This window comes from Lissotriton helveticus, chromosome 7 (assembly GCF_964261635.1).
Source record: "Lissotriton helveticus chromosome 7, aLisHel1.1, whole genome shotgun sequence".
In the NCBI taxonomy this organism is placed as follows: Eukaryota; Metazoa; Chordata; class Amphibia; order Caudata; family Salamandridae; genus Lissotriton; species Lissotriton helveticus.
Window position 1 is genome coordinate 1,379,232,942 of NC_136068.1, and position 26,698 is coordinate 1,379,259,639.

At 47.3% G+C, this 26,698-nt stretch overlaps 1 long non-coding RNA gene across 1 annotated transcript in view; it reads left to right on the forward strand.

Annotated features, from left to right (window-relative positions):
- Nucleotides 1-26,698, forward strand: part of LOC144767421 (uncharacterized) — a 61,703-nt gene that overhangs the window by 8,482 nt on the left and 26,523 nt on the right. The window lies entirely within an intron of this gene.

Consider the following 26,698-nt stretch of genomic DNA (forward strand, 5'->3'; position numbering starts at 1 on the left):
CCACCTACACAATTGGCTTTTAGCAAGATTTGAGTCCTTAATCCCCAAGAAAAGCTCCAAATCCGGAGGGCGTAGGGAGTCAGCCCCTTGGTTCTCCCCTCGGCTGAGGTTACAACGTCAGGAGTGTAAAAGGGCTGAGAGGGCCTGGAGGCAGGCTTACGATTCAATAGAGAAATTGAAATTTCGGGCAGCCATTAAAGCCTATCATCATTCTATCTGGGACGAAAAGAAGGCCTATTTTGAACACCGTATTGATGAGGCTGATAATGTCTGCAAAGAAATTTTTAAAGTGGTCCAGGATTTTATTTCTCCTGTGGTTTGCACCCCTAACCACACTCATACTGATGTGTGGATACAACAACTTGCCACCTTCTTTGTCAATAAGATCACGGCTATCCAGGCCTCTCTCTCCAGTGTGCAATCTGATCCATGCCACCTAACGCTACCATGTCCTGTGGAAGACCATGGCCCTTTCCTCTCTGTATTCCCCTCTATGGATCTTAGTACATCTTTGGAGCTTTTGTCTAGCCTGAAATCCGGCTCTCCATTAGATCCATGTCCGGCTAAATGCTTAGGGAAAGTGGCTTCCGCCATTAACATCTTGGTGAACCCCCTGCTGAATACATCTTTGTCGACAGGGAAGGTGCCTCAGGCCTGGAAGCGAGCCATGATTCTACCGCTGCTCAAAAAACCCACCTTGGACCCCCTGATACATGCTAATTATCGGCCAATCTCCCTGCTCCCTGCGATGGCAAAAGTGGCCGAGCGTTATGTGCACAGGATAATTTCCAGCTTCATCGAAGGAAACGACCTGTTGCACACCTCGCAGTCCGGCTTCCGTGCTAATTTTAGCACGGAGTCGGCTCTGCTGGAGGTCACGGACGCCATCAGGGAAGTACTCGATCTGGGGGGAAAGGCCGTGTTAGTCATGCTTGACTTGTCGGCGGCTTTCGACACCGTTCCCCATGATGCCCTCCTTGTAAGACTCTGGGAGTGTGGCCTTCGTGGAACGGTGTGGAACTGGCTAAAATCATTTCTGGCCGACCGCCGACAAACGGTCTGGGCGCCTCCTTTTTCCGCTGATATGGCTCCGCTAGAGGTGGGAGTTCCGCAGGGCTCCATTCTCAGCCCTATGCTGTTTAACATCTTTATGGCCCCTCTGGCGGAAGTCGCGGAATCCTTTGGCGCCCAGATCGTGTCTTATGCCGATGACACCCAACTCCTGTTCACTTGTGACAGGGCTGGGTCATTCGACGGCACAAAGATCAGGGATTGCCTTGGTGCGGTGTTTGAGTGGTTCAGAGGTCATGGCTTGAAATGCAACTCTGACAAGTCAGAGTTGCTTTTTTTCGGTTGCGCACCGGAACCTGACTGGAAATCCTGGTGGCCACTGGATATGTCTCCTCCTGACAAAGTCGCTGTTAAGGCCAAAAATCTGGGGGTGATAGTAGATTGTGACTTATCCTTTGGACCTCACATCTTGTCCACTGTTGGGAAATGCTTCGGCATCTTACGGATGTTGAGGAAATTTCTTCCTCTACTATCACTCAACCACAGGAAGACAGTCGTTCAGGCACTAATCGGGTCGCGACTGGACTACGCAAATGTGGGTCTACCGAAATATCTTATGACCCGTTTGCAAGTGGTCCAAAATTCGGCAGCCCGTGCCATCTTTGGACTCCCGAGGAGAGCTGGTGCCACTGCCTTACTGAACACCCTTCATTGGCTACCTATCTCCAAGAGAGTCCTTTTTAAATGCCTGACGGTGGCCTTTAAGGCCCTTCATGGTATTGGCCCCAAATATCTTGGGAAACGTTTTTCCAGGTATGTGCCAAGCAGGACTCTCAGGTCATCGGGTCTGTCCTTGTTGACTGTCCCTGTAATTCGCCGTGCTCGTCTGGGAGGTCGATCCTTCCGCTATCTGACATCCAAGGCATGGAACGAATTACCATTGTCCTTGAGATCGGCCCCTTGTCTCCTTGCTTTCAGAAAGGACCTGAAGACATGGCTTTTTAGGTAACAGTTCCTTTCTCTTTTCCTTTTGTTGTGTGGTTGCTTTTTGCTGTTCCTTTCTTTGCTAAAGCGCCGGGATGCTCCTCTGGAGTTGCCGTGCGCTATAAAAGAATTAAAGTAACATAACATAACATAACAGGGAGGTGCGTGGGCTTTTAGATCTCATGGGGGATCTAACTTCTTTCAGGATTTCTTTCCTAAGCCATAAGGACAGGTATTCTCCAATGTGTTGAGAAGGGTCCACTCTGAGGGTAAGGGGTGTTTAATGAGGAGTGGGGTCAAACATACTTTCCCCGAATGGGTCAATAACACCCATTTAGACCCAGAGGCCTAAGATGCCTCATCAGTTGTACCCATTGTCCTTACTTCTGTTTGTTTGACATCTGTGTCAAAAGCAGATGAGTAGGAGAGGTTGATTTCATCCTCTAACTTCTCATCACTTTCAATGTGAATGGGTAATTCTGGGCCTTCTTCGATCCCACCTGAGGTCCTCAAGGCACCATCCGTGTCACCACCAAAGCATGATGTCATTTCCTTTGACCCTTTAAGAATTTTGCCCGTTTTTGTTCATTTTCCTCTCCAGTTTGATTTCTCTGGGCCTTCACTGCCCTATCTGCCACTTCAGGGTATCAAGTGCCAGCAATTGGCCAACCTTGTTTGGAGAGCATCTCCAGTTTTTTGTTAATTGTATCACCTAGTGTCCCCGTGACCTTGTCTAGGGCTTTATTAATGAGGCTCTCTAGTTTGGTTTCCATGGTGTTAGCATGTTGATTCCTGTAGGTCTTCGTATATGAGCAGATATTTCCACAGTGACTCAAACTTCAACTGCCAGAATGCAGTTAAATAGAATGTTAATCCTTAAATGGTCACTATAGTCAGGGAATGACATTTCCTAAAGTATTAAAATGCCTGCTGACTTAGAAACACTGTTAATGCCCATTTCTAAGGGCCTTTCATCTAAACATTGTTTTTAGACTTTTCTTCCTTTTTTTGTGTTTATTAACTGCTCTGGGAGTCACTGGGGAGATCGAGGACTGCCAGAGTTCCTGAAATGAAGTTTACTCCCCATAAAGGCTGTACATATGGTAGGTTGCATTAATTAGCCTTGGGGGGTGTATGCGGATAGAGCAGTGGTCTTTGTCTTCCGAGCTAGTCAGGAATTAGGGCAGGCTCGCAAGGGTGATGCATATGTTGCCGGGCCGTGCTGTTATGTCAGCACAGCCCGACTCCGGTTGCCTGGCTCCTGGCTTGCCATTGGTATGGCATTGCCATGGGAGCTGATGTGCTTCGTCCTGCTTTACTTTTAAAAGGACACCGAAGCCTGCTGGGAGGAGCGCGTGGGGGGTCGGCATCCAAAATTAAAACATATGTTTAAGATTAAAGGATAAATCTCGGCCTTAATAAGCTGAGGGGGGGTGCCTACAATGTGCCCTGTGTGGAGGAAGGAAACCTCCGGTCCGACAGAACAGTAAAAACGCATATGTCGATACCAACGAAACAGCATTCCTCAAATAAATAATCATTATAATTACTATCAGTAGTAGTTAACCAATAAATCAGTAATATAGGTTGAATAACTTATCTAAGGGGAAGGGTGGGTTAGTTAATTCCAATATGTATAGATATAAGAGTTATAAAGGATAGAGGGTGTACTTATCTTGTGAGCAGCAGCAAGAAAGAACGAAGAACACTACGTATGGGGAATCTTAGAGTCTACTAGAATGTTTTCAAAGTTCTATGGTCTTCAATTTTTGCTGTGGTGAGCTGGCAATAGAGGAGATTTGCATACTGTTAGCCTCTGTGTCATGCCATAGAATCATGAACATGGTGTGGTCAATAAATCATGGAGTTATTTTGAAGGTTTCATTCCATACTGCAAATAAACCCCTAGCCTTTAGAAAGGTAATAGTTTTGACAATTCTGTATTATGTAGAATCTGAATCACAATCCCTCTACCACCTCTTGTGGTAAGCTTTCTTTAATTACTCTCCCTACCTTGAGAGAGTCAAATACCTCACAATGTGGCAAGCTTTCTCTAATTGCTATCTCTACCTAGGGAGTGCAAAATGAAGAAGTATATTCATTATTGAATTGGAGTGAAATAGAATTACACAAAGTGAAATCAGAAAACATACATCAATCCCGGCTTCTCAATTTGACTAAATTGCGTGATCCTAGGCAATAGTTTTATTTCACGTTGTCTCCCTTTTTTAGGTCTTGCCTAGCAGCGCGCATGCGCTGCCTAGGAAAAAGACCTTTGGCCGTCGAGTTGGTTTTGAGGCCAATAAGGAGGAGTGTGGAGGAGTGTGGCTCACTGATTAGAGCGGCAGACCCTGATGCAGAGGTCTGGCCCGGGACCAGGGTTCAATTCCCGACGCGGCAGGGTCCTGAGCCCAAATATGTCCACGGACTCGATAATTCTCGCCTCGGTGCCTATTCTAATCATGGGGTCCCACGCTGCAACTCTGGGCAATAGTTGCTTAATCTCCACTACCGATACAGAAAAGGGGGTGGTGATGAACAGAGTGTCTGAATTAAGCAGACCACTCTTACCCAGTCCAAAGATCAGGGCTTGATCCATCACCGTTATTTATCTCACTGCCCCATCCCAGCTCAGAACCTGGCTATATGCAAATTAGTCTGTCCCTGGCCCAGTGCATCATGGGAACAGGGCAGACCAAACTACCAAGCCAATTCTTCACCAGAAAGGAGACAAGCTACCGGGGACCGGTTTCTGGCATTTCAGCCTCTTCGGCCCGGCTTGCTTGAATCCTGATGGAGCAGTGAGAAAGGGACTCATGTCTGAGTATACCCTGCCACACCTATAGTGGCCAAAAACGATACAGAAAAGGGGGTGGTGATGAACAGAGTGTCTGAATTAAGCAGACCACTCTTACCCAGTCCAAAGATCAGGGCTTGATCCATCACCGTTATTTATCTCACTGCCCCATCCCAGCTCAGAACCTGGCTATATGCAAATTAGTCTGTCCCTGGCCCAGTGCATCATGGGAACAGGGCAGACCAAACTACCAAGCCAATTCTTCACCAGAAAGGAGACAAGCTACCGGGGACCGGTTTCTGGCATTTCAGCCTCTTCGGCCCGGCTTGCTTGAATCCTGATGGAGCAGTGAGAAAGGGACTCATGTCTGAGTATACCCTGCCACACCTATAGTGGCCAAAAACGATACAGAAAAGGGGGTGGTGATGAACAGAGTGTCTGAATTAAGCAGACCACTCTTACCCAGTCCAAAGATCAGGGCTTGATCCATCACCGTTATTTATCTCACTGCCCCATCCCAGCTCAGAACCTGGCTATATGCAAATTAGTCTGTCCCTGGCCCAGTGCATCATGGGAACAGGGCAGACCAAACTACCAAGCCAATTCTTCACCAGAAAGGAGACAAGCTACCGGGGACCGGTTTCTGGCATTTCAGCCTCTTCGGCCCGGCTTGCTTGAATCCTGATGGAGCAGTGAGAAAGGGACTCATGTCTGAGTATACCCTGCCACACCTATAGTGGCCAAAAACGATACAGAAAAGGGGGTGGTGATGAACAGAGTGTCTGAATTAAGCAGACCACTCTTACCCAGTCCAAAGATCAGGGCTTGATCCATCACCGTTATTTATCTCACTGCCCCATCCCAGCTCAGAACCTGGCTATATGCAAATTAGTCTGTCCCTGGCCCAGTGCATCATGGGAACAGGGCAGACCAAACTACCAAGCCAATTCTTCACCAGAAAGGAGACAAGCTACCGGGGACCGGTTTCTGGCATTTCAGCCTCTTCGGCCCGGCTTGCTTGAATCCTGATGGAGCAGTGAGAAAGGGACTCATGTCTGAGTATACCCTGCCACACCTATAGTGGCCAAAAACGATACAGAAAAGGGGGTGGTGATGAACAGAGTGTCTGAATTAAGCAGACCACTCTTACCCAGTCCAAAGATCAGGGCTTGATCCATCACCGTTATTTATCTCACTGCCCCATCCCAGCTCAGAACCTGGCTATATGCAAATTAGTCTGTCCCTGGCCCAGTGCATCATGGGAACAGGGCAGACCAAACTACCAAGCCAATTCTTCACCAGAAAGGAGACAAGCTACCGGGGACCGGTTTCTGGCATTTCAGCCTCTTCGGCCCGGCTTGCTTGAATCCTGATGGAGCAGTGAGAAAGGGACTCATGTCTGAGTATACCCTGCCACACCTATAGTGGCCAAAAACGATACAGAAAAGGGGGTGGTGATGAACAGAGTGTCTGAATTAAGCAGACCACTCTTACCCAGTCCAAAGATCAGGGCTTGATCCATCACCGTTATTTATCTCACTGCCCCATCCCAGCTCAGAACCTGGCTATATGCAAATTAGTCTGTCCCTGGCCCAGTGCATCATGGGAACAGGGCAGACCAAACTACCAAGCCAATTCTTCACCAGAAAGGAGACAAGCTACCGGGGACCGGTTTCTGGCATTTCAGCCTCTTCGGCCCGGCTTGCTTGAATCCTGATGGAGCAGTGAGAAAGGGACTCATGTCTGAGTATACCCTGCCACACCTATAGTGGCCAAAAACGATACAGAAAAGGGGGTGGTGATGAACAGAGTGTCTGAATTAAGCAGACCACTCTTACCCAGTCCAAAGATCAGGGCTTGATCCATCACCGTTATTTATCTCACTGCCCCATCCCAGCTCAGAACCTGGCTATATGCAAATTAGTCTGTCCCTGGCCCAGTGCATCATGGGAACAGGGCAGACCAAACTACCAAGCCAATTCTTCACCAGAAAGGAGACAAGCTACCGGGGACCGGTTTCTGGCATTTCAGCCTCTTCGGCCCGGCTTGCTTGAATCCTGATGGAGCAGTGAGAAAGGGACTCATGTCTGAGTATACCCTGCCACACCTATAGTGGCCAAAAACGATACAGAAAAGGGGGTGGTGATGAACAGAGTGTCTGAATTAAGCAGACCACTCTTACCCAGTCCAAAGATCAGGGCTTGATCCATCACCGTTATTTATCTCACTGCCCCATCCCAGCTCAGAACCTGGCTATATGCAAATTAGTCTGTCCCTGGCCCAGTGCATCATGGGAACAGGGCAGACCAAACTACCAAGCCAATTCTTCACCAGAAAGGAGACAAGCTACCGGGGACCGGTTTCTGGCATTTCAGCCTCTTCGGCCCGGCTTGCTTGAATCCTGATGGAGCAGTGAGAAAGGGACTCATGTCTGAGTATACCCTGCCACACCTATAGTGGCCAAAAACGATACAGAAAAGGGGGTGGTGATGAACAGAGTGTCTGAATTAAGCAGACCACTCTTACCCAGTCCAAAGATCAGGGCTTGATCCATCACCGTTATTTATCTCACTGCCCCATCCCAGCTCAGAACCTGGCTATATGCAAATTAGTCTGTCCCTGGCCCAGTGCATCATGGGAACAGGGCAGACCAAACTACCAAGCCAATTCTTCACCAGAAAGGAGACAAGCTACCGGGGACCGGTTTCTGGCATTTCAGCCTCTTCGGCCCGGCTTGCTTGAATCCTGATGGAGCAGTGAGAAAGGGACTCATGTCTGAGTATACCCTGCCACACCTATAGTGGCCAAAAACGATACAGAAAAGGGGGTGGTGATGAACAGAGTGTCTGAATTAAGCAGACCACTCTTACCCAGTCCAAAGATCAGGGCTTGATCCATCACCGTTATTTATCTCACTGCCCCATCCCAGCTCAGAACCTGGCTATATGCAAATTAGTCTGTCCCTGGCCCAGTGCATCATGGGAACAGGGCAGACCAAACTACCAAGCCAATTCTTCACCAGAAAGGAGACAAGCTACCGGGGACCGGTTTCTGGCATTTCAGCCTCTTCGGCCCGGCTTGCTTGAATCCTGATGGAGCAGTGAGAAAGGGACTCATGTCTGAGTATACCCTGCCACACCTATAGTGGCCAAAAACGATACAGAAAAGGGGGTGGTGATGAACAGAGTGTCTGAATTAAGCAGACCACTCTTACCCAGTCCAAAGATCAGGGCTTGATCCATCACCGTTATTTATCTCACTGCCCCATCCCAGCTCAGAACCTGGCTATATGCAAATTAGTCTGTCCCTGGCCCAGTGCATCATGGGAACAGGGCAGACCAAACTACCAAGCCAATTCTTCACCAGATAGGAGACAAGCTACCGGGGACCGGTTTCTGGCATTTCAGCCTCTTCGGCCCGGCTTGCTTGAATCCTGATGGAGCAGTGAGAAAGGGACTCATGTCTGAGTATACCCTGCCACACCTATAGTGGCCAAAAACGATACAGAAAAGGGGGTGGTGATGAACAGAGTGTCTGAATTAAGCAGACCACTCTTACCCAGTCCAAAGATCAGGGCTTGATCCATCACCGTTATTTATCTCACTGCCCCATCCCAGCTCAGAACCTGGCTATATGCAAATTAGTCTGTCCCTGGCCCAGTGCATCATGGGAACAGGGCAGACCAAACTACCAAGCCAATTCTTCACCAGAAAGGAGACAAGCTACCGGGGACCGGTTTCTGGCATTTCAGCCTCTTCGGCCCGGCTTGCTTGAATCCTGATGGAGCAGTGAGAAAGGGACTCATGTCTGAGTATACCCTGCCACACCTATAGTGGCCAAAAACGATACAGAAAAGGGGGTGGTGATGAACAGAGTGTCTGAATTAAGCAGACCACTCTTACCCAGTCCAAAGATCAGGGCTTGATCCATCACCGTTATTTATCTCACTGCCCCATCCCAGCTCAGAACCTGGCTATATGCAAATTAGTCTGTCCCTGGCCCAGTGCATCATGGGAACAGGGCAGACCAAACTACCAAGCCAATTCTTCACCAGAAAGGAGACAAGCTACCGGGGACCGGTTTCTGGCATTTCAGCCTCTTCGGCCCGGCTTGCTTGAATCCTGATGGAGCAGTGAGAAAGGGACTCATGTCTGAGTATACCCTGCCACACCTATAGTGGCCAAAAACGATACAGAAAAGGGGGTGGTGATGAACAGAGTGTCTGAATTAAGCAGACCACTCTTACCCAGTCCAAAGATCAGGGCTTGATCCATCACCGTTATTTATCTCACTGCCCCATCCCAGCTCAGAACCTGGCTATATGCAAATTAGTCTGTCCCTGGCCCAGTGCATCATGGGAACAGGGCAGACCAAACTACCAAGCCAATTCTTCACCAGAAAGGAGACAAGCTACCGGGGACCGGTTTCTGGCATTTCAGCCTCTTCGGCCCGGCTTGCTTGAATCCTGATGGAGCAGTGAGAAAGGGACTCATGTCTGAGTATACCCTGCCACACCTATAGTGGCCAAAAACGATACAGAAAAGGGGGTGGTGATGAACAGAGTGTCTGAATTAAGCAGACCACTCTTACCCAGTCCAAAGATCAGGGCTTGATCCATCACCGTTATTTATCTCACTGCCCCATCCCAGCTCAGAACCTGGCTATATGCAAATTAGTCTGTCCCTGGCCCAGTGCATCATGGGAACAGGGCAGACCAAACTACCAAGCCAATTCTTCACCAGAAAGGAGACAAGCTACCGGGGACCGGTTTCTGGCATTTCAGCCTCTTCGGCCCGGCTTGCTTGAATCCTGATGGAGCAGTGAGAAAGGGACTCATGTCTGAGTATACCCTGCCACACCTATAGTGGCCAAAAACGATACAGAAAAGGGGGTGGTGATGAACAGAGTGTCTGAATTAAGCAGACCACTCTTACCCAGTCCAAAGATCAGGGCTTGATCCATCACCGTTATTTATCTCACTGCCCCATCCCAGCTCAGAACCTGGCTATATGCAAATTAGTCTGTCCCTGGCCCAGTGCATCATGGGAACAGGGCAGACCAAACTACCAAGCCAATTCTTCACCAGAAAGGAGACAAGCTACCGGGGACCGGTTTCTGGCATTTCAGCCTCTTCGGCCCGGCTTGCTTGAATCCTGATGGAGCAGTGAGAAAGGGACTCATGTCTGAGTATACCCTGCCACACCTATAGTGGCCAAAAACGATACAGAAAAGGGGGTGGTGATGAACAGAGTGTCTGAATTAAGCAGACCACTCTTACCCAGTCCAAAGATCAGGGCTTGATCCATCACCGTTATTTATCTCACTGCCCCATCCCAGCTCAGAACCTGGCTATATGCAAATTAGTCTGTCCCTGGCCCAGTGCATCATGGGAACAGGGCAGACCAAACTACCAAGCCAATTCTTCACCAGATAGGAGACAAGCTACCGGGGACCGGTTTCTGGCATTTCAGCCTCTTCGGCCCGGCTTGCTTGAATCCTGATGGAGCAGTGAGAAAGGGACTCATGTCTGAGTATACCCTGCCACACCTATAGTGGCCAAAAACGATACAGAAAAGGGGGTGGTGATGAACAGAGTGTCTGAATTAAGCAGACCACTCTTACCCAGTCCAAAGATCAGGGCTTGATCCATCACCGTTATTTATCTCACTGCCCCATCCCAGCTCAGAACCTGGCTATATGCAAATTAGTCTGTCCCTGGCCCAGTGCATCATGGGAACAGGGCAGACCAAACTACCAAGCCAATTCTTCACCAGAAAGGAGACAAGCTACCGGGGACCGGTTTCTGGCATTTCAGCCTCTTCGGCCCGGCTTGCTTGAATCCTGATGGAGCAGTGAGAAAGGGACTCATGTCTGAGTATACCCTGCCACACCTATAGTGGCCAAAAACGATACAGAAAAGGGGGTGGTGATGAACAGAGTGTCTGAATTAAGCAGACCACTCTTACCCAGTCCAAAGATCAGGGCTTGATCCATCACCGTTATTTATCTCACTGCCCCATCCCAGCTCAGAACCTGGCTATATGCAAATTAGTCTGTCCCTGGCCCAGTGCATCATGGGAACAGGGCAGACCAAACTACCAAGCCAATTCTTCACCAGAAAGGAGACAAGCTACCGGGGACCGGTTTCTGGCATTTCAGCCTCTTCGGCCCGGCTTGCTTGAATCCTGATGGAGCAGTGAGAAAGGGACTCATGTCTGAGTATACCCTGCCACACCTATAGTGGCCAAAAACGATACAGAAAAGGGGGTGGTGATGAACAGAGTGTCTGAATTAAGCAGACCACTCTTACCCAGTCCAAAGATCAGGGCTTGATCCATCACCGTTATTTATCTCACTGCCCCATCCCAGCTCAGAACCTGGCTATATGCAAATTAGTCTGTCCCTGGCCCAGTGCATCATGGGAACAGGGCAGACCAAACTACCAAGCCAATTCTTCACCAGAAATGAGACAAGCTACCGGGGACCGGTTTCTGGCATTTCAGCCTCTTCGGCCCGGCTTGCTTGAATCCTGATGGAGCAGTGAGAAAGGGACTCATGTCTGAGTATACCCTGCCACACCTATAGTGGCCAAAAACGATACAGAAAAGGGGGTGGTGATGAACAGAGTGTCTGAATTAAGCAGACCACTCTTACCCAGTCCAAAGATCAGGGCTTGATCCATCACCGTTATTTATCTCACTGCCCCATCCCAGCTCAGAACCTGGCTATATGCAAATTAGTCTGTCCCTGGCCCAGTGCATCATGGGAACAGGGCAGACCAAACTACCAAGCCAATTCTTCACCAGAAAGGAGACAAGCTACCGGGGACCGGTTTCTGGCATTTCAGCCTCTTCGGCCCGGCTTGCTTGAATCCTGATGGAGCAGTGAGAAAGGGACTCATGTCTGAGTATACCCTGCCACACCTATAGTGGCCAAAAACGATACAGAAAAGGGGGTGGTGATGAACAGAGTGTCTGAATTAAGCAGACCACTCTTACCCAGTCCAAAGATCAGGGCTTGATCCATCACCGTTATTTATCTCACTGCCCCATCCCAGCTCAGAACCTGGCTATATGCAAATTAGTCTGTCCCTGGCCCAGTGCATCATGGGAACAGGGCAGACCAAACTACCAAGCCAATTCTTCACCAGAAAGGAGACAAGCTACCGGGGACCGGTTTCTGGCATTTCAGCCTCTTCGGCCCGGCTTGCTTGAATCCTGATGGAGCAGTGAGAAAGGGACTCATGTCTGAGTATACCCTGCCACACCTATAGTGGCCAAAAACGATACAGAAAAGGGGGTGGTGATGAACAGAGTGTCTGAATTAAGCAGACCACTCTTACCCAGTCCAAAGATCAGGGCTTGATCCATCACCGTTATTTATCTCACTGCCCCATCCCAGCTCAGAACCTGGCTATATGCAAATTAGTCTGTCCCTGGCCCAGTGCATCATGGGAACAGGGCAGACCAAACTACCAAGCCAATTCTTCACCAGAAAGGAGACAAGCTACCGGGGACCGGTTTCTGGCATTTCAGCCTCTTCGGCCCGGCTTGCTTGAATCCTGATGGAGCAGTGAGAAAGGGACTCATGTCTGAGTATACCCTGCCACACCTATAGTGGCCATAAACGATACAGAAAAGGGGGTGGTGATGAACAGAGTGTCTGAATTAAGCAGACCACTCTTACCCAGTCCAAAGATCAGGGCTTGATCCATCACCGTTATTTATCTCACTGCCCCATCCCAGCTCAGAACCTGGCTATATGCAAATTAGTCTGTCCCTGGCCCAGTGCATCATGGGAACAGGGCAGACCAAACTACCAAGCCAATTCTTCACCAGAAAGGAGACAAGCTACCGGGGACCGGTTTCTGGCATTTCAGCCTCTTCGGCCCGGCTTGCTTGAATCCTGATGGAGCAGTGAGAAAGGGACTCATGTCTGAGTATACCCTGCCACACCTATAGTGGCCAAAAACGATACAGAATACGATCCCATGATGCACTGGGCCAGGGACAGACTAATTTGCATACAGCCAGGTTCTGAAACTGGGATGGTGCAATGAGCTAAAAAACGGTGTTGGATCTAGCCCTGATCTCTTGACTGGGTGAGAGTACTCTGCTTAATTCAGAGACTCTGTCCATCACCACCCCTTGTTGTAAATAATTTTGTCCACCCTAAGCGTGGAAGGGTATACTCAGATGTGAGTCCCTTGCTCATTGCACCATCAGGATTCGAGCAAGCCGGGCCGAAGACGCCTGAAATGGCAGAAACCGGTCCCCGGAAGCTTGTTTCCTTCCCAGTGTAAGAATTGGCTTTTGTAGTCTGGTCTGCCCTGTTCCCATGATGCACTGGGCCAGGGACAGACTAATTTGCATACAGCCAGGTTCTGAAACTGGGATGGTGCAATGAGCTAAAAAACGGTGTTGGATCTAGCCCTGATCTCTTGACTGGGTGAGAGTACTCTGCTTAATTCAGAGACTCTGTCCATCACCACCCCTTGTTGTAAATAATTTTGTCCACCCTAAGCGTGGAAGGGTATACTCAGATGTGAGTCCCTTGCTCATTGCACCATCAGGATTCGAGCAAGCCGGGCCGAAGACGCCTGAAATGGCAGAAACCGGTCCCCGGAAGCTTGTTTCCTTCCCAGTGTAAGAATTGGCTTTTGTAGTCTGGTCTGCCCTGTTCCCATGATGCACTGGGCCAGGGACAGACTAATTTGCATACAGCCAGGTTCTGAAACTGGGATGGTGCAATGAGCTAAAAAACGGTGTTGGATCTAGCCCTGATCTCTTGACTGGGTGAGAGTACTCTGCTTAATTCAGAGACTCTGTCCATCACCACCCCTTGTTGTAAATAATTTTGTCCACCCTAAGCGTGGAAGGGTATACTCAGATGTGAGTCCCTTGCTCATTGCACCATCAGGATTCGAGCAAGCCGGGCCGAAGACGCCTGAAATGGCAGAAACCGGTCCCCGGAAGCTTGTTTCCTTCCCAGTGTAAGAATTGGCTTTTGTAGTCTGGTCTGCCCTGTTCCCATGATGCACTGGGCCAGGGACAGACTAATTTGCATACAGCCAGGTTCTGAAACTGGGATGGTGCAATGAGCTAAAAAACGGTGTTGGATCTAGCCCTGATCTCTTGACTGGGTGAGAGTACTCTGCTTAATTCAGAGACTCTGTCCATCACCACCCCTTGTTGTAAATAATTTTGTCCACCCTAAGCGTGGAAGGGTATACTCAGATGTGAGTCCCTTGCTCATTGCACCATCAGGATTCGAGCAAGCCGGGCCGAAGACGCCTGAAATGGCAGAAACCGGTCCCCGGAAGCTTGTTTCCTTCCCAGTGTAAGAATTGGCTTTTGTAGTCTGGTCTGCCCTGTTCCCATGATGCACTGGGCCAGGGACAGACTAATTTGCATACAGCCAGGTTCTGAAACTGGGATGGTGCAATGAGCTAAAAAACGGTGTTGGATCTAGCCCTGATCTCTTGACTGGGTGAGAGTACTCTGCTTAATTCAGAGACTCTGTCCATCACCACCCCTTGTTGTAAATAATCTCCACTACAGCGGCCCACCCGCTGTGGGATGCCTGGCTTTCACCCTGGGGATACCCAGTAGGGGTTATCTCACAGGGAAAAGCCAGGACGGGTTCCCAAGGCAAGCGCCTTGATGCCTTCGGGTGATACGTGCGCTATATAAGTCGCAATACATACATACAATAACGTGCACATTGCCTTCAATGGCAATGCGTGCACGTTTGGCGATAGACTTGCGGGAGCGAGCTTTGACATATGGTTCCCGCAAGGGAATCCGGGGCAGGCCCCCTCCTTTCTCCCCCTCCCCCTGCTGCCTCCAACTCTCCTCATCAGCGCGAGGCGCGTGCTTGTCTTTTTCAGATCCATTTCACAGGGAAGCAACATCCAACACTGCACTTTTGCCTATTCTCAGCCACAATATCAAAAGCGCACTGGGCCAACAGTACCTGACCTTTTGAACGACTGATAAGGATAAGGTCACAAAGCCAAAACTGAGACTTGGTGATTGCATACGAACGACGATTGTGTAGCCAAAGCCATCAAGCGGAAAGGAAAGACGATGTTTCAGAGGGAAGCATAATTTAATCACCAACAGTCTACATAGAGTTTGAACTTCCAGTTCCTGACCGGAGATCTTATTGCTTCAGAGTCAGGAATGGAGTGCTGTGGGGTTCAGGCAAGAGTCTGTGGATGAGTTACCTTACTTGAAGTTGAAACGTTATGGGACAAATACAGAGGGTTCTCCCTGACTCTGACCCAGCTCAACTGGTTTATCAGAGCCTCTTAGAAAATCTTGTTCTACTCCTGGGAGTTACTTCACCTGTAAACAACCAAGTCCTTTTCTATGACAGAAAGGACAACAGGGTGTTTCTATCTGCACCGCAACAAACTCATCTCAAGCCAGCTGCACCCCTTACTATACATGGAGGAGACATTGGCTGTGCCCTGTAAGGCAGGCAACCCTGCCTGGTCACTCAAGGTGAGCACCTCTGCGAGTTAAAGAACGGCCGCCACGCTCACGAGCCGGCTTTCTCCCCTGTAATGTGTTGTGATATTTACGCAGTCCTGTTTATTATCACGCTGGCTTCAGAGCCCGAGGCATGACATTTTCTTTGCCGGGGAGGCTGAGGGGTCACGGTGACCTTGCCTTTTTGTCCTCATCATGCAGGCGTGGCGGGAAGCAATGCACTTTGTCACGGTGCCCCACCTTGCTGTCACTGTTAATTATGATTTGCACAGCGCATAATTAGACCAGTACCGCAGCTGGGTGTCCGAAGCAACTGGAAATCTCTTTGGCTGCTGGCCCGTTTTGATATATTGGCCTGTGATATTTGGTATCCACAGGCAGCCTCTGTGTTGGCGGTACCACCTCTCCTGCACCTTGTCCAGAAAGATCAGCTTGCTCTTTCACTGGTCTCATCACTGCGCTATATCCCTCAGTCACAGACTACCAGACGCTCAGTGGCCCACTACATCAGATATACAACTTTAAAGAACTGGACTTGAAACCCTGAAACTCCATACAGCATAACAAAGTGCAAACATATCTCCTACTGGAGACCCAAGGGTGGCACCTCTGCCTCATTGACTGGTCCTTTGTAAACAACCCATGATAAAACCTCTGAGCCTCAAGCTGCTGCCTTTAGTGAACCAAACTAGGATGATTGCGCGTCTATTTGATAACATTGGCCATCAGGTTCCATGTTATGTTTTTTTCAAATTAGCACTTAACCCCTGTGATAACACTTGGACTTTGGTAATTTGCCTAGGGGTCCTGGCATTTTATTGGTTTCCACGTTTGCCCTATTTCAAAAACCCTATTTTCATTACCTTTAAGCTTAAGTCTGCGCTTGTATGATGTTATTTCTCTGACTAAGGGAGCACAAGGTGATGATGGATGGAGTGCTGAACTTTTCAGACACTCACCCCCTGTCACAGATCTGGGTTGCATCCTTCATCGTTCTTTAGCTCACTTCACCACGCCAGTTCAGACCCAGCCATATGCAAACCAGTCTCGACCTTGTGCCTCATGGGAACAGTCCAGCCCGAACTACCAAGCCAGATCTTCCCTGGACCGGAAACAAACATCCTGGGTCTGGTTTTGGGCTAACACCCCTCAGCAGCCAGGCCAGCTTGAATCCAGTGGCTCTGACTAGCATTCAGTTGAATGTGAGATATTTGCAGTGCCATTAGAGCGGTGAATTTTATTTCATCACTTCACACGTTCACACTGAATTCGGTTGGATAGGTAAACCTGTGTTTATTAGGTGTTTATTAGGTGGTACCTTAGGTATATATAACAGGCATTGGCATAGCAAATAGGTCTCACCTTTGGGACCTTATAAGTGTTTAGCCATGCAACAGTTGATGTTGTTGCACTAAGGATATTGTGCTGCATACCTAAATACTTATAAGGTCCCAAAAGCGAGACCTATTGGCTATGCCAATGCTTGTTTTATTTAGTAGCACATGTAAGAGCACCTTGAAATATATGTGTTCAGGATCTACACTGTACAAAACCTTCTCTTGTGTTTGATTTAACAAGCTATCATGTGGCCTATGTGTAGAGAAAACCCAGGCCACCCAGAGGGGTCGACGTGACAAATGACTAGCCTCTTAGTTCATTATTGGCATTTGTGTCAGGGTGGGGGAAGGCATGAATTCATAAAATGTATAAATTAACGCTTTAAATTTTTTTTTCAATGCACTGATATAATTGATGTACTAAATAAAACTTTTCTGCCTGTTAATGAGATACACGTTACTAAATTTTGAAGAGACTTTGTCATTTTTATACACTTTTGTTGCAAAAAATCTTTCAAATGAATGTGTTCATAAACTCAAGTGGTGCTGGACACCTCAGTTGCTTCTATTCTCCGGTTATCTTGTAACTAAAGCTCCTCCTTTATTAAACATCTTTCTGAAAGTTAGCCCTCTCTTAACTAAACAGCAGCTCAGTGTGGTCAGCAGAGGGCTGCATGTAAAGGTCAGGAGGGCCGCAATCTGCCCCAGGCTGTACTTTGAGTATCACTGCTCTAGATGAAGAACAAATAAAGAATATGGAGGAATGCCATTGAATAAGAAGCAGGGGAAAGAGACACTGAAGTCATCAAATCAGGAGCAAGGGGCTGACTCGAAGCCAATTATATGTATATATTTTAATATCAGTGACAATAGCTCTTCAACAACACACTGTCTGTAGGTGAAACCTAAAACTAGCAACAGGAAAAAAAAACATATCTTCAAAAAGATATACATTTAGTGGAACTCATTCCTAACTAAAATAAGCATCTAGAATCATGACAGATTTTATAATCGGATGCCTATGTTAATCTGCACACCAGTTGTGCAATATTCTCGTTGTTTTGTCTTCCAGAATAGAGTGTGAGATGCAGAACGTTTCCCCCTTGGTATCTTTTATTACTTTAGGACGTACTTAGAGTTACCTGGTTCAGAACCTGTCTAACACTATCTTTTCCACACAATGTCAAGATCGGGGGTACCATTTGGTGCAGCAGGTGCAGGGGCACCTGGGCTCAGATCCCTGAGGGTTTCATTGAACCCTGATAACTTTTTTATTTAATTACTATCCAAGCAGCAGTCAAAGGGGCCATTTTCCTTGCTTGCACCAGGGCTCAAGGATGGCATCCTTGGTAGGCTGCTGGACAAGTCATCGTAAACTAGCAGTGTCGTGTGACACTGAATCAATGATCGAGCATCCGTCTCCCTCTCTCCGATCCGCGCTTTTAAAAAAAGCTGTTACTGAGAAGTAAAGTGAAAAGGAGACTGCAGCCTGATCCTTCCTTCGAGAACTGCTTCATTTCTTAAAATTGGCTGAATGTAGGCCCCAAAAGTCCACCTTCCTTTTCCCCAAACTTAGTAAGGCGGGAGAGCTGAATTTCTATCAATCGGATGCGGGATGCCTCAAGCTTTGCAGCAGGAATTCAGTTCGAAAAGATAGACAATTTTCAAAACTCTTTGTAGAAATGAAATGGCGCCACCTATGGGCTTTCTGAGGATCTTTTTCTAAAGTGTCAAGCCTGAAAAGACAAGCAAAGTGGTCATATGCCTCTTGGGTGCTTAAATGCTCGAAGGATATTGCGCTGAAAATTGAGGGCGAAAAGAACCTGTCTGAGCAACAGCTTTTTGACTGTGGGCATTGGCAAAACGATGAACATATTATTAAACACAAAGAAAGTTGTAACTTCATATCTTCGGTTTTCTTTTCTTTCGATGTGCGTAAATCTGGAATGGGCAATTCGATTTGTACCTAGTTAAATCATGCACAGTGAAAATCATGCGCGCAAAACCATAGGAATGAGGTATAAGAATTAAGTCGGAAATAAAGAAAAATATATGTATTTTGTAAATAAAAGAAACTAAGAAGAGACTATGTAGGTCGTCCCAATCTGAGGGATCCCAAAAAAATGAGGAAGCGTTTCGCAAAGCCAGTACGTCTGGGTGTAAGCTGCTAACTTCTACAAACCCGGGGCATGCATAACGTGCATTTGTTTATGAGTCAGCAACAATAAAACCGACAGAGAGAAGCAGGGAGATGTAAAATAACCCTTAAGATATTTTCTATGCGTGCAATCCAAAGAGCCAATATCATTAGATGACGGACCAATTAATTGACATTTGTTTGTAAGGCAGCATGGTGTTCCCAAATAAACTGTGGGGCAGATTTACAAGCCCCTTGCGACTCATTTATGCCGCCGTTGCGTCACTTTTTTGACGCAGTGGCGGCGTAAATCCTGCGCTGGTGCGGGGCACTTACAACGTGACGCATCTGGGAGATGCGTCACGTTTGTAAAGCCCTGCGCCAAATATAGGCGTTCCTGCGCAGGGGGGGGCGTTCCGGCGCAGGAACGCTGACTAAAAGTGGTTGAGTGAAATCTACAAGATTTCACTCAGTCAATTTTAGGCCAATGCTGCGTCAAAACCCTGCGCCTGCTTGTAGCAGGCGTAAGGCTTGACGCAGCATTGGAAGAATAGGCCCCCCCAGAGCATTGCTGGAGCTGCGTCGCGCTTGCGACGCAACTTCAGCAATGCGCCGCCTTTACTGCACAAATGCGTCGCGCATCTGTGCCATTTTTGCTCCATGGTGTGCCGCATTGGAAAAGCGGTGCATCATGGGTGGCGGAGCTGCGGCGCACAATTACTGGCGCATCCCTGCTGATATGCAGGGATGCGCCAGTAATTGTAAGTCTGCCCCGTAGTTCCTAATCAAGGCAACAGCCAACCACACCTGTGTAGTGAGCCCTCTAGCTTAAAGCTGAAAGCCTGTAAATCCGACCCATTAATGATACAATCTGGAAGAAATGATAATATTAACCCAATGTAGATAGAAAAACTTTGCATGAAACCTGAAGGTTAGGTTGCAAAATGTGTGTCCATGTGTAGCGGGCAGGCAAACCACCCCAAAGGGCCAGACCTAGGAGCACCGGGGGCCTCATTTATGAAAAGTGACGCATCGCTGCGTGAAAACAGCGATGCGTCACTTTTCACTGCGCTCTCCCTGCGACATGATTGAGGCGTCATATTTATAATATGACGCATCATGTCGCAAGGAGTTACAGATACGTCAGTATTTCTGACGTATCTGTAGGCGCAAAAGTGACGCATTGCTGGAGTGTGTCACAAAAGTGACGCAACTCCAGCAATGCTTCCTTTCCCATGGTGAAAGCCCCATGTGAAAGGGCTTGTGTCAGTCTTACGCCTGCCGTGAGGCAGGCGCAAGATTTTGACGCAACAGCGTCCTAAAAGTGACGCAGTGAAATCTCATAGATTTCACTGCGTCACTATTACGAGGCTTTTTGCGGGTGAACGCCCCCTCTGCATACATTGGGGCAGATTTATGAGGCCCTTGCGCCACGTTTACGCCGCTGTTGCGTCACGCAAGGCGGCGTAAACGTGGCGCATCCCTAAGAACGATTTACAACGTGACGCATCTAGGCAGATGCGTCACGTTGTAAAGCCCTGCGCCGCTTGTGGGCGTTCCGGCGCAGGGTGGGCGTTCCGGGGCAGGTGCGCCTCGCAAAAGTGGCTGAGTGAAATCTATAAGATTTCACTCAGTCACTTTCAGGCCAATGCTGCGTCAAAAGCCTGCGCCTGCTTGAAGCAGGCGTAGGTCTTGACGCAGCATTGTGAAGATGGGGCACCCCCGAGCCTTGCTGGAGCTGCGTCGCACTTGCGACGCAACTCCAGCAATGCGCCGCCTTTACGGCACAGATGCGTCACGCATCTGTGCCGTTTTTGCCCCATGGTGCGCCGCATTGTAAATGCGGCGCACCATGGGTGGCGGGGCTGTGGCGCACTGTGGCGCACATTAACTGGCGCATCCCTGGGGATGCGCCAGTTAACATAAATCTGCCCCATTATACCTGACGCAGGTATAATGTAGCGCAGGGGTTTACAAAGTGACGCATCTGCTTAGATGCGTCACTTTGTAAATAGTGCGCATCAGGAGGCAAGTTTTACGCCGCCAATGCGTCACAAAAAGTGACGCATCGGAAGCGCAAAACTCATGCAAGGCCTCATAAATGAGGCCCCATATGTCTTCACTGCCATTTCCCAGAATAAACCTCAGTTACATCAGAGTTCAGCTTATGCCATTTGCTGTGCATCCATGTGTACACGTACAAAGGGGCAGATTTATGAGTTCTGGCGCATCTCTGCAAATCAGCAGGGATGCGCCAGAACTGATGCGTCACGCAATTCCCTCCTTGCGGCACCACAGATGCGCCGAATTTACAATGCGGCGCACCATGGTGCAAGGAAGGGCAGATGCGTGACGCATCTTGTGGTGTACGGGCGGCGCATTGCTGGAGTAGCGTCGCAAGTGCGACGCAACTCCTGCAATGTACAGAGGCCACCCATACATAACGAGGTGCATCACTCCTTACGCCTGCTTCAAGCAGGCGTAAGGATGTGACCCAGCAGAGTCGTAAAACTGACTCAGTGAAATCTTGTAGATTTCACTGCGTCAGTTTTATGGGGCTTTCCTACGAGGGAACGCCCACCCTGCGACAGAACGCCCACATGAAACCTGATGCAGGTTTCATGTGGCGCAGGGCTTTACAACGTGACGCATCTGCCTAGATGCGTCACGTTGTAAATAGGTCGCAGGGATGCACCACGTTTCCGCGCCGTTGCGTGACGCAACGGCGGCGTAAACATGGCGCAAGTCCGACATAAATCTGCCCCAAAATACAAGTTGTAAAATGAGCAGTCCACTTATCTAGAGCCCCGCTCGCTAGGTTTGTGGAGGACCTGGGTGTTATTGGCGTTAGGAGTCATAGCCATGTGAGCGGATTAGAGCGTCATGCGCATGAATGTAAAATATAAATAACAAATAGCACCCGTGTGATACTGCACAGCCGATCTCTCCATAAGCAGATGTGGAAAGGGACAGTAATCAGTTGTGAGCAGCTTGAACAGTACTGAATTCTTTATTTAGGTCCTTGATATACTGTGTCAGGGTCCTGGACACAGTCTGGCCGGGTGCTTTCCAGAGACAAGACATAGAATAACAGTGAGACAAGCAAAGAATGAAGAAAAAACAGGGAATCTAGGTTTCTTTTAAAAGATGATGTTATCATTGTAGTGCAGGATTTTAGAAGACAAAGTAGATTAAGTCGGTAGAGATTACAAACAATCTTTTAGGAAATACTGTTTGAAGTCCCTTTTAAAAGTGGATATTGAGTTAATTCAATGAAGGACAGAGCCTATCACTCTTACCATCCACATGGTAAAGCAGTGTAATGTGGTGAACAGCATCAAGTGCAGCCGATAAGCTTATTGTGGCTATCTGGGGGCACCCAAAGCCACAAGAAAGAAACTTCAGGTTGTGCAGAATTTCACTGCCTGAATACTGTATAATATTCTCAGACATCAATCTGCCCATCAGGCTCTCTGCCTTCTTCACTGGTTCCCCGCCGTCACAAAGAGAATTCAATTTAGATCTCTCTGCATTGCTCATAAGGCCACCCTTGAGAAAGCGCCCATTGGTGTCATCAAGAGGGCAACATATGGAGGATACTCTTTTGCTTACAATGCAGTTCAATAGTGGAATAACCTTCCGCTCTCTTTTCTTTCAATCATAAAAGAATTTCCTTTTTTTGGAGGCCTTGAAAACCTGGCTCTTCCAGGATGGCTCCCTTTAATTTCTCTCTTTTATTCTGTGCCTCACTTTCAGCACTGAGATGCCTACGGGTAGCTATGTGCTTTACACGTGTGTCATAGAATAGAATAGAGTAGAATGGAATAGGATAGGATAAGATAGAATAGCTGCAACTGGGTTCACAAAGCCAAACTGACATTTTACTTGACTGTACAATAAAGAACAACTAACCTGGTGATAATCAAAAAGACTCAAATGGTGATTCAGATCTTTGGGTAATACAATCTGCTGTAGGTGTTGTTTTGTGTGCAAATTAATGGGAAAGCTCAACGATTTGCACATCATAATGTTTAGTAGGTGTACAGTTTGCAAGTAATATCTCATAAACCCAACATTTTAGTGCTTTGCAAACATAGGTCCATTCAAATTTGTCTTGCTTATATTGCAACCGTAGGAGGCACCAATCTCCGTTGTGTCCTACTGTGTCCTACTATTACGGACTGAACTTCAACTCTTGGCAGTTCATTATTTTTGGTAGGTGTGTCATTCCCGGTATTTGGGATCCAGCTATATTAGATTCCTAGAGAGTCAGTTTTGAAGGGATGTATGACATTACAACGCATGCTTTTACCACGCATGCCTTTACAACGCGGTTTTTACAACGCATGCCTTTACAACGCATAGCGCTTTGGGGTGCTGGATAGTGAATAGTTTAATTTACTATTCCAACTCCAGTCCCCGTGGACACTAGGGAAGGTGTTGGATAGTAAATTAAATCTATTCCCTATCCTAGAGCGCCCCCAGCGCAATGCGTTGTAATGGTTTGCGTGGTAAAAGTTGCGTTGTAAAGGATGTTTCCCATTTTGAAGCTATGATTTGATGCTAAGATGAGTAGGGATTTTGGTAACTCATCTAATTTTAGAAAAAGGGTGGCTCAGCAGTTGAAAGTGTATGAGTGTTTTCATTTGGTGGATAGTACAAGGCTACGCAAATCAGTTATTGAAAAGGAATAAATAAGATAAGAAGTCCTCTTCTTATCTTATTTATTCCTTTTCAATAACTGAGATCCCTAAGCACTTCCGGTGTTTCTTGATGGACCAGGTCACTCTATTGTTGTCTTACTCAGCAAGTTCCACCTGCATCCAGCAGGTTCATGGTCTATGATCACTTCAGTATCCTTCTAGTCTCCTCCCTCTCATAAACTCCCGTCTAATTGCCACATGTGATTACTGTCTCAGCTGCCAGCAAAATATTCACTTTAAGAAGCTTCCTGATGACTCCCAAATCAACATCCAGCGGGAGGACAATTCAGAGGACTAGTATACCATCATCAACATGCAACACTATATGGGAAATGATTCCCTTGCCGAAAAGGTGGTACACCTGAAATCCTAATCCGAGGAGGACAGGATACCACCTCTACCATTTGAAGGATCCTGCACTCTAGGGCCAGCACCCCCCACAGGAGGAAAGATAAAAAACCTGGGATTATCATGGTCTTGAACCTTTCATTCAGTGCTGTGGCCAATGGGGTCAAAATGCAGTTCTCCCCGCTTCCCAAAATGTTTCCAATCCAGCAAACCTTTCTGTAGAGTTCAGCGTTCTAAAGTTATCATTAGATGCACCTGTGTTTTGTGACACAACTAAATAATAAATATTACCCTATAAATATATTAGTTGCCAGGTTTCTGTTTTACCTCACCCAGACTGTGAACCCCAACTTTGGGAGGAAATACCTGGAATGTAGGTTGGGCCAAACTCTGAGCATCGTCTGGAATAGGCGCCCACACGTTGAAAGGGATTGTACCTGCATGGATGATGTTTTGGATTGATTCAGCCATCTGTTATTTATGTACCCTATCTTGTGGGATGTAAGAGGGCAATGTTTAATAGCAACCTGACTGGCATCAAGGGGAATCCAGGCACAAGCAGCTATACCCTTTTTCCTAATAGGCAGAGACCCCTCTTAATGCTATTCAAAATTAAAATTATATACTGGTTTCAATTGTACACTGGCCGTGGTATTGTACACTTGTATGAGAAAATATTTCAGTGAATTAATTGTATCAGTTGATGGTAATTACGCAAAGCGGAATATGTTTATTTTGCATTGATTATAAAGATGTGAATCCCACTATGAAGAGTTATGAGAATACCAACATAATTTATCATACCTTAACTAATGTTACGTTTCAGGCATTGCCTTCTTGTTACAACTATGATGGATAAAATATCTTAGGTGTTGTTTGGCTTTTTTTGCCCATCTCTTTGATTAATTACGAAAAATTGTTTTCTAATTACATTTTAAAAAAACTGAAAAAAACAAATATCCACGCTACTGAATCTAACCTGGAGAGAGCAGGATATATTCCAAGTCAAATCGTTTGTGGGCTAAGGCATCTGCTGCAAAAACATGTATGTAACATGCATGTCACAGATTAGAGCCCTAGAGAGATATCTCACTTAGTGAATGTAGTAGAAATGCAAACATGAATGCAGAACCGATAGATCAAGTTTCAGTCCCATCAAGAAATGTGTTATTATTTCTGCAGCAAATATCTGAACACAGGTCACTCATTCAAATCCAAACAGTAACAAATTTGGTTTTATGCATGAGCAGTGGTGGCTCCTCCATTAAGGTGGAAGAGTGTTGTCCCACTGCTCCTAGAGTAGTGAAAAAGAAGAAAATAATATGATAATAATAGCCTTATTATCATTTTATTTTTGTTACTGCAGGGCTGTGTTAAGGCAGGGCGAGGCTTGTAGCCCAGGGAGGAGCAGTGGTTTGTGCACATTTAAGTGCATACGATTGCTTGGCTGCCATCTTGGGTATGCCCAGATGTGGGTCCCTTGATCACTTTGCCACTGGATTCAAGCTTGCCTGGCTGAAGAGCGGTGTTACCCCGAAACTGGTCCCAGGATGCTTGTTTCTGGTCGAGGAAAGACCTGGCTTGGCAGTTTGGTCGACTGTTCCCATGAGGCACAGGGTCAAGACTGATTTGCATATGGCTGGGTCTGAACAGGGGTGGCAAAGTGAGCTAAAGAAAGATGATGGATTCAACCCAGATTTTTGACTGAGGGTTAGTGTCTGAAAAGTTTTGGTGCTCCGTCCATCATCTTCTTGTGTTTGCTTTGTTCGCCCTAAATTGGCAGGGTACGCCCAGAAGTGGGTCCCTTGCTCACTTTGCCACTGGATTCAAGCTAACCTGGCTGATGAGGGGTGTTACCCCGAAACCTGTCACAGGATGCTTGTTTCTGGTCTAGGGAAGACCTGGCTTGGCAGTTCGTGCTGGACTGTTCCCTTGAGGCACAGGGTCAAGACTGATTCGCATATGGCTGGGTCCGAACAGGGGTGGCGAAGTGAGATAAAGTATGATGACTGGGGGTGAATATCTGAAAAATGTCAGTGGTTCGTCCATCATCTCCTTGTGTTTGCTTTTATTGCTTTAGTCTAATATTACGAATACCAGGTTTTATGTTTTATGATGCATGGGAGACAAACCCAAATTTTGAAACACGGCGTCAGTGTGTAAACAAGTATTGAGTTTGACTATTTAGGTTGCAAGCATTATGGAAAGGAGCAGACTGCTAATTGTGTTTAATCTTATCTGCTACCACTTTCTATGTTCATGCAGTGGTGGGCGTGCATTTTGGACAGTCCGTCTGTCACACACTGCCAAATGGAACAGTTGAAAGGGCAAGGGTGTGGGGTGTGTTATTTTTTTTGTCCCATCACGGCTCAAGGAACCAAAATAAAAAGGCTGCATACTGGCCCTTTCAAGCTGATCATCTGGCTGAGCTGGACTGCTTGAAAGACCAGTCCAGCACTGTACTCATGGCCAGGAAAATTAGAAACAGTCTACTCTATTGAACAATACAGGGCAGAGGTAATTTACCAATCAGATGCTTTTCAAGGAACAATTATTCAATAGAAAGCAACTAAACAGGCTTCTCGTTTTACCTCCCTCAGCTGTTCTTTTTGTCTTCTGTTCTGTCCCTTCTTCCCCTCTCAGCTTGATCCCTTCATTTCCTGCTCTATGTAGTGCTTTGAAGCGGGCTAAGGGCAGAAAGCATTGGCATCGGGAAAGCAGCCTTGTGTATCTCTCAAAATTTCCACAGAAGGTGCCACCTTAAAACTTACTTAAGGAATCTACAAGTTTCACGCCTTTTTCACGTGATGAATCTTTGCTACCGGTTTCGGATGGAGCTTTACACATCAAAGGGTATTAATATTTTCACTTGATGTTCAGTCAAT